This window comes from Vigna umbellata, chromosome 4 (genome assembly GCF_029865625.1).
Source record: "Vigna umbellata cultivar VRB3 chromosome 4, Vumbellata_1.0, whole genome shotgun sequence".
NCBI classification, from domain to species: domain Eukaryota; kingdom Viridiplantae; phylum Streptophyta; class Magnoliopsida; order Fabales; family Fabaceae; genus Vigna; species Vigna umbellata.
Window position 1 is genome coordinate 64,627,757 of NC_142168.1, and position 13,840 is coordinate 64,641,596.

Sequence of the window (13,840 nt, forward strand, 5' to 3'; positions counted from 1 at the left end):
TCAACTTCGTGAACTTCGTCCACTTCCTCAACTTCGTCCACTTCATCCACTTCCTCCACTTCGTCCACTCCGTCAACTTTGTCTAATTCCTCAACTTCGTCCATTTCGTCCACTTCCTCCACTTCCTCCATTTCCTCCACTTCGTCCACTTCGTCAAGTTCGTCAACTTCGTCCACTTCGTACGCTTCCTCCACTTCCTCCTCCTCTTCAACTTCGTCCACTTCGTCAACTTCCTCCACTTCCTGCATTTTGATCACTTCCTCCACATCGTCTACTTTGTCCACTTCCTCCACTTCCTCCACTTCTCAACTTTGTCTAATTCCTCAACTTCGTCCATTTCGTCCACTTCCTCCACTTCCTCCATTTCCTCCACTTCGTCCACTTCGTCAAGTTCGTCAACTTCGTCCACTTCGTACGCTTCCTCCACTTCCTCCTCCTCTTCAACTTCGTCCACTTCGTCAACTTCCTCCACTTCCTGCATTTCGATCACTTCCTCCACATCGTCTACTTTGTCCACTTTGTCCACCTCCTCCACTTCCTTCACTTACTCGACCTTCTCCACTTACTCCACTTCGTCCACTTCGTCCACTTTGTCATCTTTGTCAAATTCCTCCACTTCTTAAACTTCATCCACTTCATCAACTTCCTCCACTGCCTCCACTTCTTCCACTTCCTTTACTTCCTCCACTTCGTCAACTTCGTCCATGTCGTCCAATTCCTCCACTTCGTCGACTTCGTAAACTCTTTGTCCAGTTCGTCCACTTTTTCCATTTCATCAACTTCGTCCTCCTCCTCCACTTCCTCCACTTACTCCACTTCCTCCACTTCCTACACTTCGTCCACTTCCTCCACTTCGTCCATTTCGTCCACTTTCTCCACTTCCTCCACTGCGGCCACTTCGTCAACTTCGTCTACTTCGTCCACTTCCTCCACCTCGTTAACTTCCTCCACTTCCTTCATTTCCTCCACATCTCCACTTCCTCCACTTCGTCAACATCGTCCACTTCCTCTGCTTCCTCCACTTCCTCCACTTCCTCCATTTCGTCCACTTCGTCCACTTCGTCAACTTCGTCCACTTCGTCCACTTCCTCCACCTCGTTAACTTCGTCCACTTCCTTCACTTCCTCCACCTCCTCCACTTCCTCCACTTACTCGACTTCGCCCACTTACTCGACTTCCTGCACTTCGTCCACTTCTTCCACTTCGTCCACTTCGTCAACTTCGACCACTTTGTCCACTTCGTCCACCTCCTCCACTTCTTCCACTTCGTCCACTTCCTCCACTTTGTCAACTTCGTCCATTTCCTCCATTTCTTCAACTTCGTCAACTTCGCTCACTTCGTTCACTTCGTCGACTTCGTCCACTTCGTCCACTTCGTCCACTTCGTCCACTTCCTCCACTTCCTCCACTTCCTCCACTTCCTCCACTTCGTCCACTTCGTCCACTTCGTCAACTTCCTCCACTTCGTCAACTTCCTCCACTTCCTCCACTTCAACCACTTCCTCAACTTCGACCACTTCGTCCACCTCCCCCACTTCCTCCACTTACTCCACTTCTTCCACTTTGCTCCACTTCCTCCAATTTCCTCAACTTCGTCCACTTCGTCCACTTCGTCAACTTCGTCCACTTCGTCCACCTCCTCCACTTCCTCCACTTACTCCACATCCTCCACTTACTCCATTTCATCCACTTCGTCACCTTCGTCAACTTCGTCCACTTCATCCACTTCCTCCACTTTGGCTAGTTACTCAACTTCGTCCACTTACTCCACTTCGTCTACTTCCTCAACTTCGTCCACTTCTTCCACTTACTCCACTTCGTCCACTTCCTTATCTACGCCAACTTCATCCACTTCGTCAACTACGTTCACTTCCTCCACTTCCTCCACTTCATCAACTTCCTCCACATCCTACACTTCGTCCACATACTCCACTTCTTCCACTTTGCCCCACATCCTCCACTTCGTCAATTTCATCCACTTCGTCCACTTGGTCAACTTCGTCCACTTCGTCCACCTCCTCCACTTCCTCCACTTACTCTACTTCCTTCACTTACTCCACTTTGTCCACTTCGTCAACTTCGTGAACTTCGTCCACTTCTTAACTTCTTCAACTTCGTCCACTTCCTCAACTTCGTCCACTTCATCCACTTCCTCCACTTCGTCCACTCCGTCAACTTTGTCTAATTCCTCAACTTCGTCCATTTCGTCCACTTCCTCCACTTCCTCCATTTCCTCCACTTCGTCCACTTCGTCAAGTTCGTCAACTTCGTCCACTTCGTACGCTTCCTCCACTTCCTCCTCCTCTTCAACTTCGTCCACTTCGTCAACTTCCTCCACTTCCTGCATTTCGATCACTTCCTCCACATCGTCTACTTTGTCCACTTTGTCCACCTCCTCCACTTCCTTCACTTACTCGACCTTCTCCACTTACTCCACTTCGTCCACTTCGTCCACTTCGTCATCTTTGTCAAATTCCTCCACTTCTTAAACTTCATCCACTTCATCAACTTCCTCCACTGCCTTCACTTCTTCCACTTCCTTCACTTCCTCCACTTCGTCAACTTCGTCCACTTTGTCCATGTCGTCCAATTCCTCCATTTCGTCAACTTCGTCCACTTCCTCAACTTCGTCCACTTCATCCACTTCCTCCACTTCGTCCACTCCGTCAACTTTGTCTAATTCCTCAACTTCGTCCATTTCGTCCACTTCCTCCACTTCCTCCATTTCCTCCACTTCGTCCACTTCGTCAAGTTCGTCAACTTCGTCCACTTCGTACGCTTCCTCCACTTCCTCCTCCTCTTCAACTTCGTCCACTTCGTCAACTTCCTCCACTTCCTGCATTTCGATCACTTCCTCCACATCGTCTACTTTGTCCACTTTGTCCACCTCCTCCACTTCCTTCACTTACTCGACCTTCTCCACTTACTCCACTTCGTCCACTTCGTCCACTTCGTCATCTTTGTCAAATTCCTCCACTTCTTAAACTTCATCCACTTCATCAACTTCCTCCACTGCCTTCACTTCTTCCACTTCCTTCACTTCCTCCACTTCGTCAACTTCGTCCACTTTGTCCATGTCGTCCAATTCCTCCATTTCGTCAACTTCGTCCACTTCCTCAACTTCGTCCACTTCATCCACTTCCTCCACTTCGTCCACTCCGTCAACTTTGTCTAATTCCTCAACTTCGTCCATTTCGTCCACTTCCTCCACTTCCTCCATTTCCTCCACTTCGTCCACTTCGTCAAGTTCGTCAACTTCGTCCACTTCGTACGCTTCCTCCACTTCCTCCTCCTCTTCAACTTCGTCCACTTCGTCAACTTCCTCCACTTCCTGCATTTCGATCACTTCCTCCACATCGTCTACTTTGTCCACTTTGTCCACCTCCTCCACTTCCTTCACTTACTCGACCTTCTCCACTTACTCCACTTCGTCCACTTCGTCATCTTTGTCAAATTCCTCCACTTCTTAAACTTCATCCACTTCATCAACTTCCTCCACTGCCTTCACTTCTTCCACTTCCTTCACTTCCTCCACTTCGTCAACTTCGTCCACTTTGTCCATGTCGTCCAATTCCTCCATTTCAGTCGACTTCGTAAACTCTTTGTCCAGTTCGTCCACTTTTTCCATTTCATCAACTTCGTCCTCCTCCTCCACTTCCTCCACTTACTCCACTTCCTCCACTTCCTACACTTCGTCCACTTCCTCCACTTCGTCCATTTCGTCCACTTTCTCCACTTCCTCCACTGCGGCCACTTCGTCAACTTCGTCTACTTCGTCCACTTCCTCCACCTCGTTAACTTCCTCCACTTCCTTCATTTCCTCCACATCTCCACTTCCTCCACTTCGTCAACTTCGTCCACTTCCTCTGCTTCCTCCACTTCCTCCACTTCCTCCATTTCGTCCACTTTGTCCACTTCGTCAACTTCGTCCACTTCGTCCACTTCCTCCACCTCGTTAACTTCGTCCACTTCCTTCACTTCCTCCACCTCCTCCACTTCCTCCACTTACTCGACTTCGCCCACTTACTCGACTTCCTGCACTTCGTCCACTTCTTCCACTTCGTCCACTTCGTCCACTTCGTCCACTTTGTCCACTTCGTCCACCTCCTCCACTTCTTCCACTTCGTCCACTTCCTCCACTTTGTCAACTTCGTCCATTTCCTCCATTTCTTCAACTTCGTCAACTTCGCTCACTTCGTCCACTTCCTCCACTTCCTGCACTTCGTCCACTTCCTCCACTTCGTCCACTTCGTCCACTTCGTCCACTTCGTCCACTTCCTCCACTTCGTCCACTTCATCCACTTCGTCAACTTCCTCCACTTCGTCAACTTCCTCCACTTCCTCAACTTCGACCACTTCGTCCACCTCCCCCACTTCCTCCACTTACTCCACTTCTTCCACTTTGCTCCACTTCCTCCAATTCCTCAACTTCGTCCACTTCGTCCACTTCGTCCACTTCGTCAACTTCGTCCACTTCGTCCACCTCCTCCACTTCCTCCACTTACTCGACATCCTCCACTTACTCCACTTCATCCACTTCGTCACCTTCGTCAACTTCGTCCACTTCATCCACTTCCTCCACTTTGGCTAGTTACTCAACTTCGTCCACTTAGTCCACTTCGTCTACTTCCTCAACTTCGTCCACTTCTTCCACTTACTCCACTTCGTCCACTTCCTTATCTACGCCAACTTCATCCACTTCGTCAACTACGTTCACTTCCTCCACTTCCTCCACTTCATCAACTTCCTCCACATCCTACACTTCGTCCACATACTCCACTTCTTCCACTTTGCCCCACATCCTCCACTTCGTCAACTTCATCCACTTCATCCACTTCGTCCACTTGGTCAACTTCGTCCATTTCGTCCACCTCCTCCACTTCCTCCACTTACTCTACTTCCTTCACTTACTCCACTTTGTCCACTTCGTCAACTTCGTGAACTTCGTCCACTTCCTCAACTTCGTCCACTTCATCCACTTCCTCCACTTCGTCCACTCCGTCAACTTTGTCTAATTCCTCAACTTCGTCCATTTCGTCCACTTCCTCCACTTCCTCCATTTCCTCCACTTCGTCCACTTCGTCAAGTTCGTCAACTTCGTCCACTTCGTACGCTTCCTCCACTTCCTCCTCCTCTTCAACTTCGTCCACTTCGTCAACTTCCTCCACTTCCTGCATTTTGATCACTTCCTCCACATCGTCTACTTTGTCCACTTTGTCCACCTCCTCCACTTCCTTCACTTACTCGACCTTCTCCACTTACTCCACTTCGTCCACTTCGTCCACTTCGTCATCTTTGTCAAATTCCTCCACTTCTTAAACTTCATCCACTTCATCAACTTCCTCCACTGCCTCCACTTCTTCCACTTCCTTCACTTCCTCCACTTCGTCAACTTCGTCCATGTCGTCCAATTCCTCCACTTCGTCGACTTCGTAAACTCTTTGTCCAGTTCGTCCACTTTTTCCATTTCATCAACTTCGTCCTCCTCCTCCACTTCCTCCACTTACTCCACTTCCTCCACTTCCTACACTTCGTCCACTTCCTCCACTTCGTCCATTTCGTCCACTTTCTCCACTTCCTCCACTGCGGCCACTTCGTCAACTTCGTCTACTTCGTCCACTTCCTCCACCTCGTTAACTTCCTCCACTTCCTTCATTTCCTCCACATCTCCACTTCCTCCACTTCGTCAACATCGTCCACTTCCTCTGCTTCCTCCACTTCCTCCACTTCCTCCATTTCGTCCACTTCGTCCACTTCGTCAACTTCGTCCACTTCGTCCACTTCCTCCACCTCGTTAACTTCGTCCACTTCCTTCACTTCCTCCACCTCCTCCACTTCCTCCACTTACTCGACTTCGCCCACTTACTCGACTTCCTGCACTTCGTCCACTTCTTCCACTTCGTCCACTTCGTCAACTTCGACCACTTTGTCCACTTCGTCCACCTCCTCCACTTCTTCCACTTCGTCCACTTCCTCCACTTTGTCAACTTCGTCCATTTCCTCCATTTCTTCAACTTCGTCAACTTCGCTCACTTCGTTCACTTCGTCGACTTCGTCCACTTCGTCCACTTCGTCCACTTCCTCCACTTCCTCCACTTCCTCCACTTCGTCCACTTCGTCCACTTCGTCAACTTCCTCCACTTCGTCAACTTCCTCCACTTCCTCCACTTCAACCACTTCCTCAACTTCGACCACTTCGTCCACCTCCCCCACTTCCTCCACTTACTCCACTTCTTCCACTTTGCTCCACTTCCTCCAATTCCTCAACTTCGTCCACTTCGTCCACTTCGTCAACTTCGTCCACTTCGTCCACCTCCTCCACTTCCTCCACTTACTCCACATCCTCCACTTACTCCACTTCATCCACTTCGTCACCTTCGTCAACTTCGTCCACTTCATCCACTTCCTCCACTTTGGCTAGTTACTCAACTTCGTCCACTTACTCCACTTCGTCTACTTCCTCAACTTCGTCCACTTCTTCCACTTACTCCACTTCGTCCACTTCCTTATCTACGCCAACTTCATCCACTTCGTCAACTACGTTCACTTCCTCCACTTCCTCCACTTCATCAACTTCCTCCACATCCTACACTTCGTCCACATACTCCACTTCTTCCACTTTGCCCCACATCCTCCACTTCGTCAACTTCATCCACTTCATCCACTTCGTCCACTTGGTCAACTTCGTCCACTTCGTCCACCTCCTCCACTTCCTCCACTTACTCTACTTCCTTCACTTACTCCACTTTGTCCACTTCGTCAACTTCGTGAACTTCGTCCACTTCTTAACTTCTTCAACTTCGTCCACTTCCTCAACTTCGTCCACTTCATCCACTTCCTCCACTTCGTCCACTCCGTCAACTTTGTCTAATTCCTCAACTTCGTCCATTTCGTCCACTTCCTCCACTTCCTCCATTTCCTCCACTTCGTCCACTTCGTCAAGTTCGTCAACTTCGTCCACTTCGTACGCTTCCTCCACTTCCTCCTCCTCTTCAACTTCGTCCACTTCGTCAACTTCCTCCACTTCCTGCATTTCGATCACTTCCTCCACATCGTCTACTTTGTCCACTTTGTCCACCTCCTCCACTTCCTTCACTTACTCGACCTTCTCCACTTACTCCACTTCGTCCACTTCGTCCACTTCGTCATCTTTGTCAAATTCCTCCACTTCTTAAACTTCATCCACTTCATCAACTTCCTCCACTGCCTTCACTTCTTCCACTTCCTTCACTTCCTCCACTTCGTCAACTTCGTCCACTTTGTCCATGTCGTCCAATTCCTCCATTTCGTCAACTTCGTCCACTTCCTCAACTTCGTCCACTTCATCCACTTCCTCCACTTCGTCCACTCCGTCAACTTTGTCTAATTCCTCAACTTCGTCCATTTCGTCCACTTCCTCAACTTCCTCCATTTCCTCCACTTCGTCCACTTCGTCAAGTTCGTCAACTTCGTCCACTTCGTACGCTTCCTCCACTTCCTCCTCCTCTTCAACTTCGTCCACTTCGTCAACTTCCTCCACTTCCTGCATTTCGATCACTTCCTCCACATCGTCTACTTTGTCCACTTTGTCCACCTCCTCCACTTCCTTCACTTACTCGACCTTCTCCACTTACTCCACTTCGTCCACTTCGTCCACTTCGTCATCTTTGTCAAATTCCTCCACTTCTTAAACTTCATCCACTTCATCAACTTCCTCCACTGCCTTCACTTCTTCCACTTCCTTCACTTCCTCCACTTCGTCAACTTCGTCCACTTTGTCCATGTCGTCCAATTCCTCCATTTCGTCGACTTCGTAAACTCTTTGTCCAGTTCGTCCACTTTTTCCATTTCATCAACTTCGTCCTCCTCCTCCACTTCCTCCACTTACTCCACTTCCTCCACTTCCTACACTTCGTCCACTTCCTCCACTTCGTCCATTTCGTCCACTTTCTCCACTTCCTCCACTGCGGCCACTTCGTCAACTTCGTCTACTTCGTCCACTTCCTCCACCTCGTTAACTTCCTCCACTTCCTTCATTTCCTCCACATCTCCACTTCCTCCACTTCGTCAACTTCGTCCACTTCCTCTGCTTCCTCCACTTCCTCCACTTCCTCCATTTCGTCCACTTTGTCCACTTCGTCAACTTCGTCCACTTCGTCCACTTCCTCCACCTCGTTAACTTCGTCCACTTCCTTCACTTCCTCCACCTCCTCCACTTCCTCCACTTACTCGACTTCGCCCACTTACTCGACTTCCTGCACTTCGTCCACTTCTTCCACTTCGTCCACTTCGTCAACTTCGTCCACTTTGTCCACTTCGTCCACCTCCTCCACTTCTTCCACTTCGTCCACTTCCTCCACTTTGTCAACTTCGTCCATTTCCTCCATTTCTTCAACTTCGTCAACTTCGCTCACTTCGCTCACTTCGTCCACTTCCTCCACTTCGTCCACTTCGTCCACTTCGTCCACTTCGTCCACTTCGTCCACTTCGTCCACTTCGTCCACTTCCTCCACTTCGTCCACTTCATCCACTTCGTCAACTTCCTCCACTTCGTCAACTTCCTCCACTTCCTCAACTTCGACCACTTCGTCCACCTCCCCCACTTCCTCCACTTACTCCACTTCTTCCACTTTGCTCCACTTCCTCCAATTCCTCAACTTCGTCCACTTCGTCCACTTCGTCCACTTCGTCCACTTCGTCAACTTCGTCCACTTCGTCCACCTCCTCCACTTCCTCCACTTACTCGACATCCTCCACTTACTCCACTTCATCCACTTCGTCACCTTCGTCAACTTCGTCCACTTCATCCACTTCCTCCACTTTGGCTAGTTACTCAACTTCGTCCACTTAGTCCACTTCGTCTACTTCCTCAACTTCGTCCACTTCTTCAACTTACTCCACTTCGTCCACTTCCTTATCTACGCCAACTTCATCCACTTCGTCAACTACGTTCACTTCCTCCACTTCCTCCACTTCATCAACTTCCTCCACATCCTACACTTCGTCCACATACTCCACTTCTTCCACTTTGCCCCACATCCTCCACTTCGTCAACTTCATCCACTTCATCCACTTCGTCCACTTGGTCAACTTCGTCCATTTCGTCCACCTCCTCCACTTCCTCCACTTACTCTACTTCCTTCACTTACTCCACTTTGTCCACTTCGTCAACTTCGTGAACTTCGTCCACTTCCTCAACTTCGTCCACTTCATCCACTTCCTCCACTTCGTCCACTCCGTCAACTTTGTCTAATTCCTCAACTTCGTCCATTTCGTCCACTTCCTCCACTTCCTCCATTTCCTCCACTTCGTCCACTTCGTCAAGTTCGTCAACTTCGTCCACTTCGTACGCTTCCTCCACTTCCTCCTCCTCTTCAACTTCGTCCACTTCGTCAACTTCCTCCACTTCCTCCACATCGTCTACTTTGTCCACTTTGTCCACCTCCTCCACTTCCTTCACTTACTCGACCTTCTCCACTTACTCCACTTCGTCCACTTCGTCCACTTCGTCCACTTCGTCATCTTTGTCAAATTCCTCCACTTCTTAAACTTCATCCACTTCATCAACTTCCTCCACTGCCTCCACTTCTTCCACTTCCTTCACTTCCTCCACTTCGTCAACTTCGTCCATGTCGTCCAATTCCTCCACTTCGTCGACTTCGTAAACTCTTTGTCCAGTTCGTCCACTTTTTCCATTTCATCAACTTCGTCCTCCTCCTCCACTTCCTCCACTTACTCCACTTCCTCCACTTCCTACACTTCGTCCACTTCCTCCACTTCGTCCATTTCGTCCACTTTCTCCACTTCCTCCACTGCGGCCACTTCGTCAACTTCGTCTACTTCGTCCACTTCCTCCACCTCGTTAACTTCCTCCACTTCCTTCATTTCCTCCACATCTCCACTTCCTCCACTTCGTCAACATCGTCCACTTCCTCTGCTTCCTCCACTTCCTCCACTTCCTCCATTTCGTCCACTTCGTCCACTTCGTCAACTTCGTCCACTTCGTCCACTTCCTCCACCTCGTTAACTTCGTCCACTTCCTTCACTTCCTCCACCTCCTCCACTTCCTCCACTTACTCGACTTCGCCCACTTACTCGACTTCCTGCACTTCGTCCACTTCTTCCACTTCGTCCACTTCGTCAACTTCGTCCACTTTGTCCACTTCGTCCACCTCCTCCACTTCTTCCACTTCGTCCACTTCCTCCACTTTGTCAACTTCGTCCATTTCCTCCATTTCTTCAACTTCGTCAACTTCGCTCACTTCGTCCACTTCGTCGACTTCGTCCACTTCGTCCACTTCCTCCACTTCCTCCACTTCCTCCACTTCGTCCACTTCGTCCACTTCGTCAACTTCCTCCACTTCGTCAACTTCCTCCACTTCCTCCACTTCAACCACTTCCTCAACTTCGACCACTTCGTCCACCTCCCCCACTTCCTCCACTTACTCCACTTCTTCCACTTTGCTCCACTTCCTCCAATTCCTCAACTTCGTCCACTTCGTCCACTTCGTCAACTTCGTCCACTTCGTCCACCTCCTCCACTTCCTCCACTTACTCCACATCCTCCACTTACTCCACTTCATCCACTTCGTCACCTTCGTCAACTTCGTCCACTTCATCCACTTCCTCCACTTTGGCTAGTTACTCAACTTCGTCCACTTACTCCACTTCGTCTACTTCCTCAACTTCGTCCACTTCTTCCACTTACTCCACTTCGTCCACTTCCTTATCTACGCCAACTTCATCCACTTCGTCAACTACGTTCACTTCCTCCACTTCCTCCACTTCATCAACTTCCTCCACATCCTACACTTCGTCCACATACTCCACTTCTTCCACTTTGCCCCACATCCTCCACTTCGTCAACTTCATCCACTTCATCCACTTCGTCCACTTGGTCAACTTCGTCCACTTCGTCCACCTCCTCCACTTCCTCCACTTACTCTACTTCCTTCACTTACTCCACTTTGTCCACTTCGTCAACTTCGTGAACTTCGTCCACTTCTTAACTTCTTCAACTTCGTCCACTTCCTCAACTTCGTCCACTTCATCCACTTCCTCCACTTCGTCCACTCCGTCAACTTTGTCTAATTCCTCAACTTCGTCCATTTCGTCCACTTCCTCCACTTCCTCCATTTCCTCCACTTCGTCCACTTCGTCAAGTTCGTCAACTTCGTCCACTTCGTACGCTTCCTCCACTTCCTCCTCCTCTTCAACTTCGTCCACTTCGTCAACTTCCTCCACTTCCTGCATTTCGATCACTTCCTCCACATCGTCTACTTTGTCCACTTTGTCCACCTCCTCCACTTCCTTCACTTACTCGACCTTCTCCACTTACTCCACTTCGTCCACTTCGTCATCTTTGTCAAATTCCTCCACTTCTTAAACTTCATCCACTTCATCAACTTCCTCCACTGCCTTCACTTCTTCCACTTCCTTCACTTCCTCCACTTCGTCAACTTCGTCCACTTTGTCCATGTCGTCCAATTCCTCCATTTCGTCGACTTCGTAAACTCTTTGTCCAGTTCGTCCACTTTTTCCATTTCATCAACTTCGTCCTCCTCCTCCACTTCCTCCACTTACTCCACTTCCTCCACTTCCTACACTTCGTCCACTTCCTCCACTTCGTCCATTTCGTCCACTTTCTCCACTTCCTCCACTGCGGCCACTTCGTCAACTTCGTCTACTTCGTCCACTTCCTCCACCTCGTTAACTTCCTCCACTTCCTTCATTTCCTCCACATCTCCACTTCCTCCACTTCGTCAACTTCGTCCACTTCCTCTGCTTCCTCCACTTCCTCCACTTCCTCCATTTCGTCCACTTTGTCCACTTCGTCAACTTCGTCCACTTCGTCCACTTCCTCCACCTCGTTAACTTCGTCCACTTCCTTCACTTCCTCCACCTCCTCCACTTCCTCCACTTACTCGACTTCGCCCACTTACTCGACTTCCTGCACTTCGTCCACTTCTTCCACTTCGTCCACTTCGTCAACTTCGTCCACTTTGTCCACTTCGTCCACCTCCTCCACTTCTTCCACTTCGTCCACTTCCTCCACTTTGTCAACTTCGTCCATTTCCTCCATTTCTTCAACTTCGTCAACTTCGCTCACTTCGTCCACTTCCTCCACTTCCTGCACTTCGTCCACTTCGTCCACTTCCTCCACTTCCTCCACTTCGTCCACTTCGTCCACTTCCTCCACTTCGTCAACTTCATCCACTTCGTCAACTTCCTCCACTTCTCAACTTCCTCCACTTCCTCAACTTCGACCACTTCGTCCACCTCCCCCACTTCCTCCACTTACTCCACTTCTTCCACTTTGCTCCACTTCCTCCAATTCCTCAACTTCGTCCACTTCGTCCACTTCGTCAACTTCGTCCACTTCGTCCACCTCCTCCACTTCCTCCACTTACTCGACATCCTCCACTTACTCCACTTCATCCACTTCGTCACCTTCGTCAACTTCGTCCACTTCATCCACTTCCTCCACTTTGGCTAGTTACTCAACTTCGTCCACTTAGTCCACTTCGTCTACTTCCTCAACTTCGTCCACTTCTTCAACTTACTCCACTTCGTCCACTTCCTTATCTACGCCAACTTCATCCACTTCGTCAACTACGTTCACTTCCTCCACTTCCTCCACTTCATCAACTTCCTCCACATCCTACACTTCGTCCACATACTCCACTTCTTCCACTTTGCCCCACATCCTCCACTTCGTCAACTTCATCCACTTCATCCACTTCGTCCACTTGGTCAACTTCGTCCATTTCGTCCACCTCCTCCACTTCCTCCACTTACTCTACTTCCTTCACTTACTCCACTTTGTCCACTTCGTCAACTTCGTGAACTTCGTCCACTTCCTCAACTTCGTCCACTTCATCCACTTCCTCCACTTCGTCCACTCCGTCAACTTTGTCTAATTCCTCAACTTCGTCCATTTCGTCCACTTCCTCCACTTCCTCCATTTCCTCCACTTCGTCCACTTCGTCAAGTTCGTCAACTTCGTCCACTTCGTACGCTTCCTCCACTTCCTCCTCCTCTTCAACTTCGTCCACTTCGTCAACTTCCTCCACTTCCTGCATTTTGATCACTTCCTCCACATCGTCTACTTTGTCCACTTTGTCCACCTCCTCCACTTCCTTCACTTACTCGACCTTCTCCACTTACTCCACTTCGTCCACTTCGTCCACTTCGTCATCTTTGTCAAATTCCTCCACTTCTTAAACTTCATCCACTTCATCAACTTCCTCCACTGCCTCCACTTCTTCCACTTCCTTCACTTCCTCCACTTCGTCAACTTCGTCCATGTCGTCCAATTCCTCCACTTCGTCGACTTCGTAAACTCTTTGTCCAGTTCGTCCACTTTTTCCATTTCATCAACTTCGTCCTCCTCCTCCACTTCCTCCACTTACTCCACTTCCTCCACTTCCTACACTTCGTCCACTTCCTCCACTTCGTCCATTTCGTCCACTTTCTCCACTTCCTCCACTGCGGCCACTTCGTCAACTTCGTCTACTTCGTCCACTTCCTCCACCTCGTTAACTTCCTCCACTTCCTTCATTTCCTCCACATCTCCACTTCCTCCACTTCGTCAACATCGTCCACTTCCTCTGCTTCCTCCACTTCCTCCACTTCCTCCATTTCGTCCACTTCGTCCACTTCGTCAACTTCGTCCACTTCGTCCACTTCCTCCACCTCGTTAACTTCGTCCACTTCCTTCACTTCCTCCACCTCCTCCACTTCCTCCACTTACTCGACTTCGCCCACTTACTCGACTTCCTGCACTTCGTCCACTTCTTCCACTTCGTCCACTTCGTCAACTTCGTCCACTTTGTCCACTTCGTCCACCTCCTCCACTTCT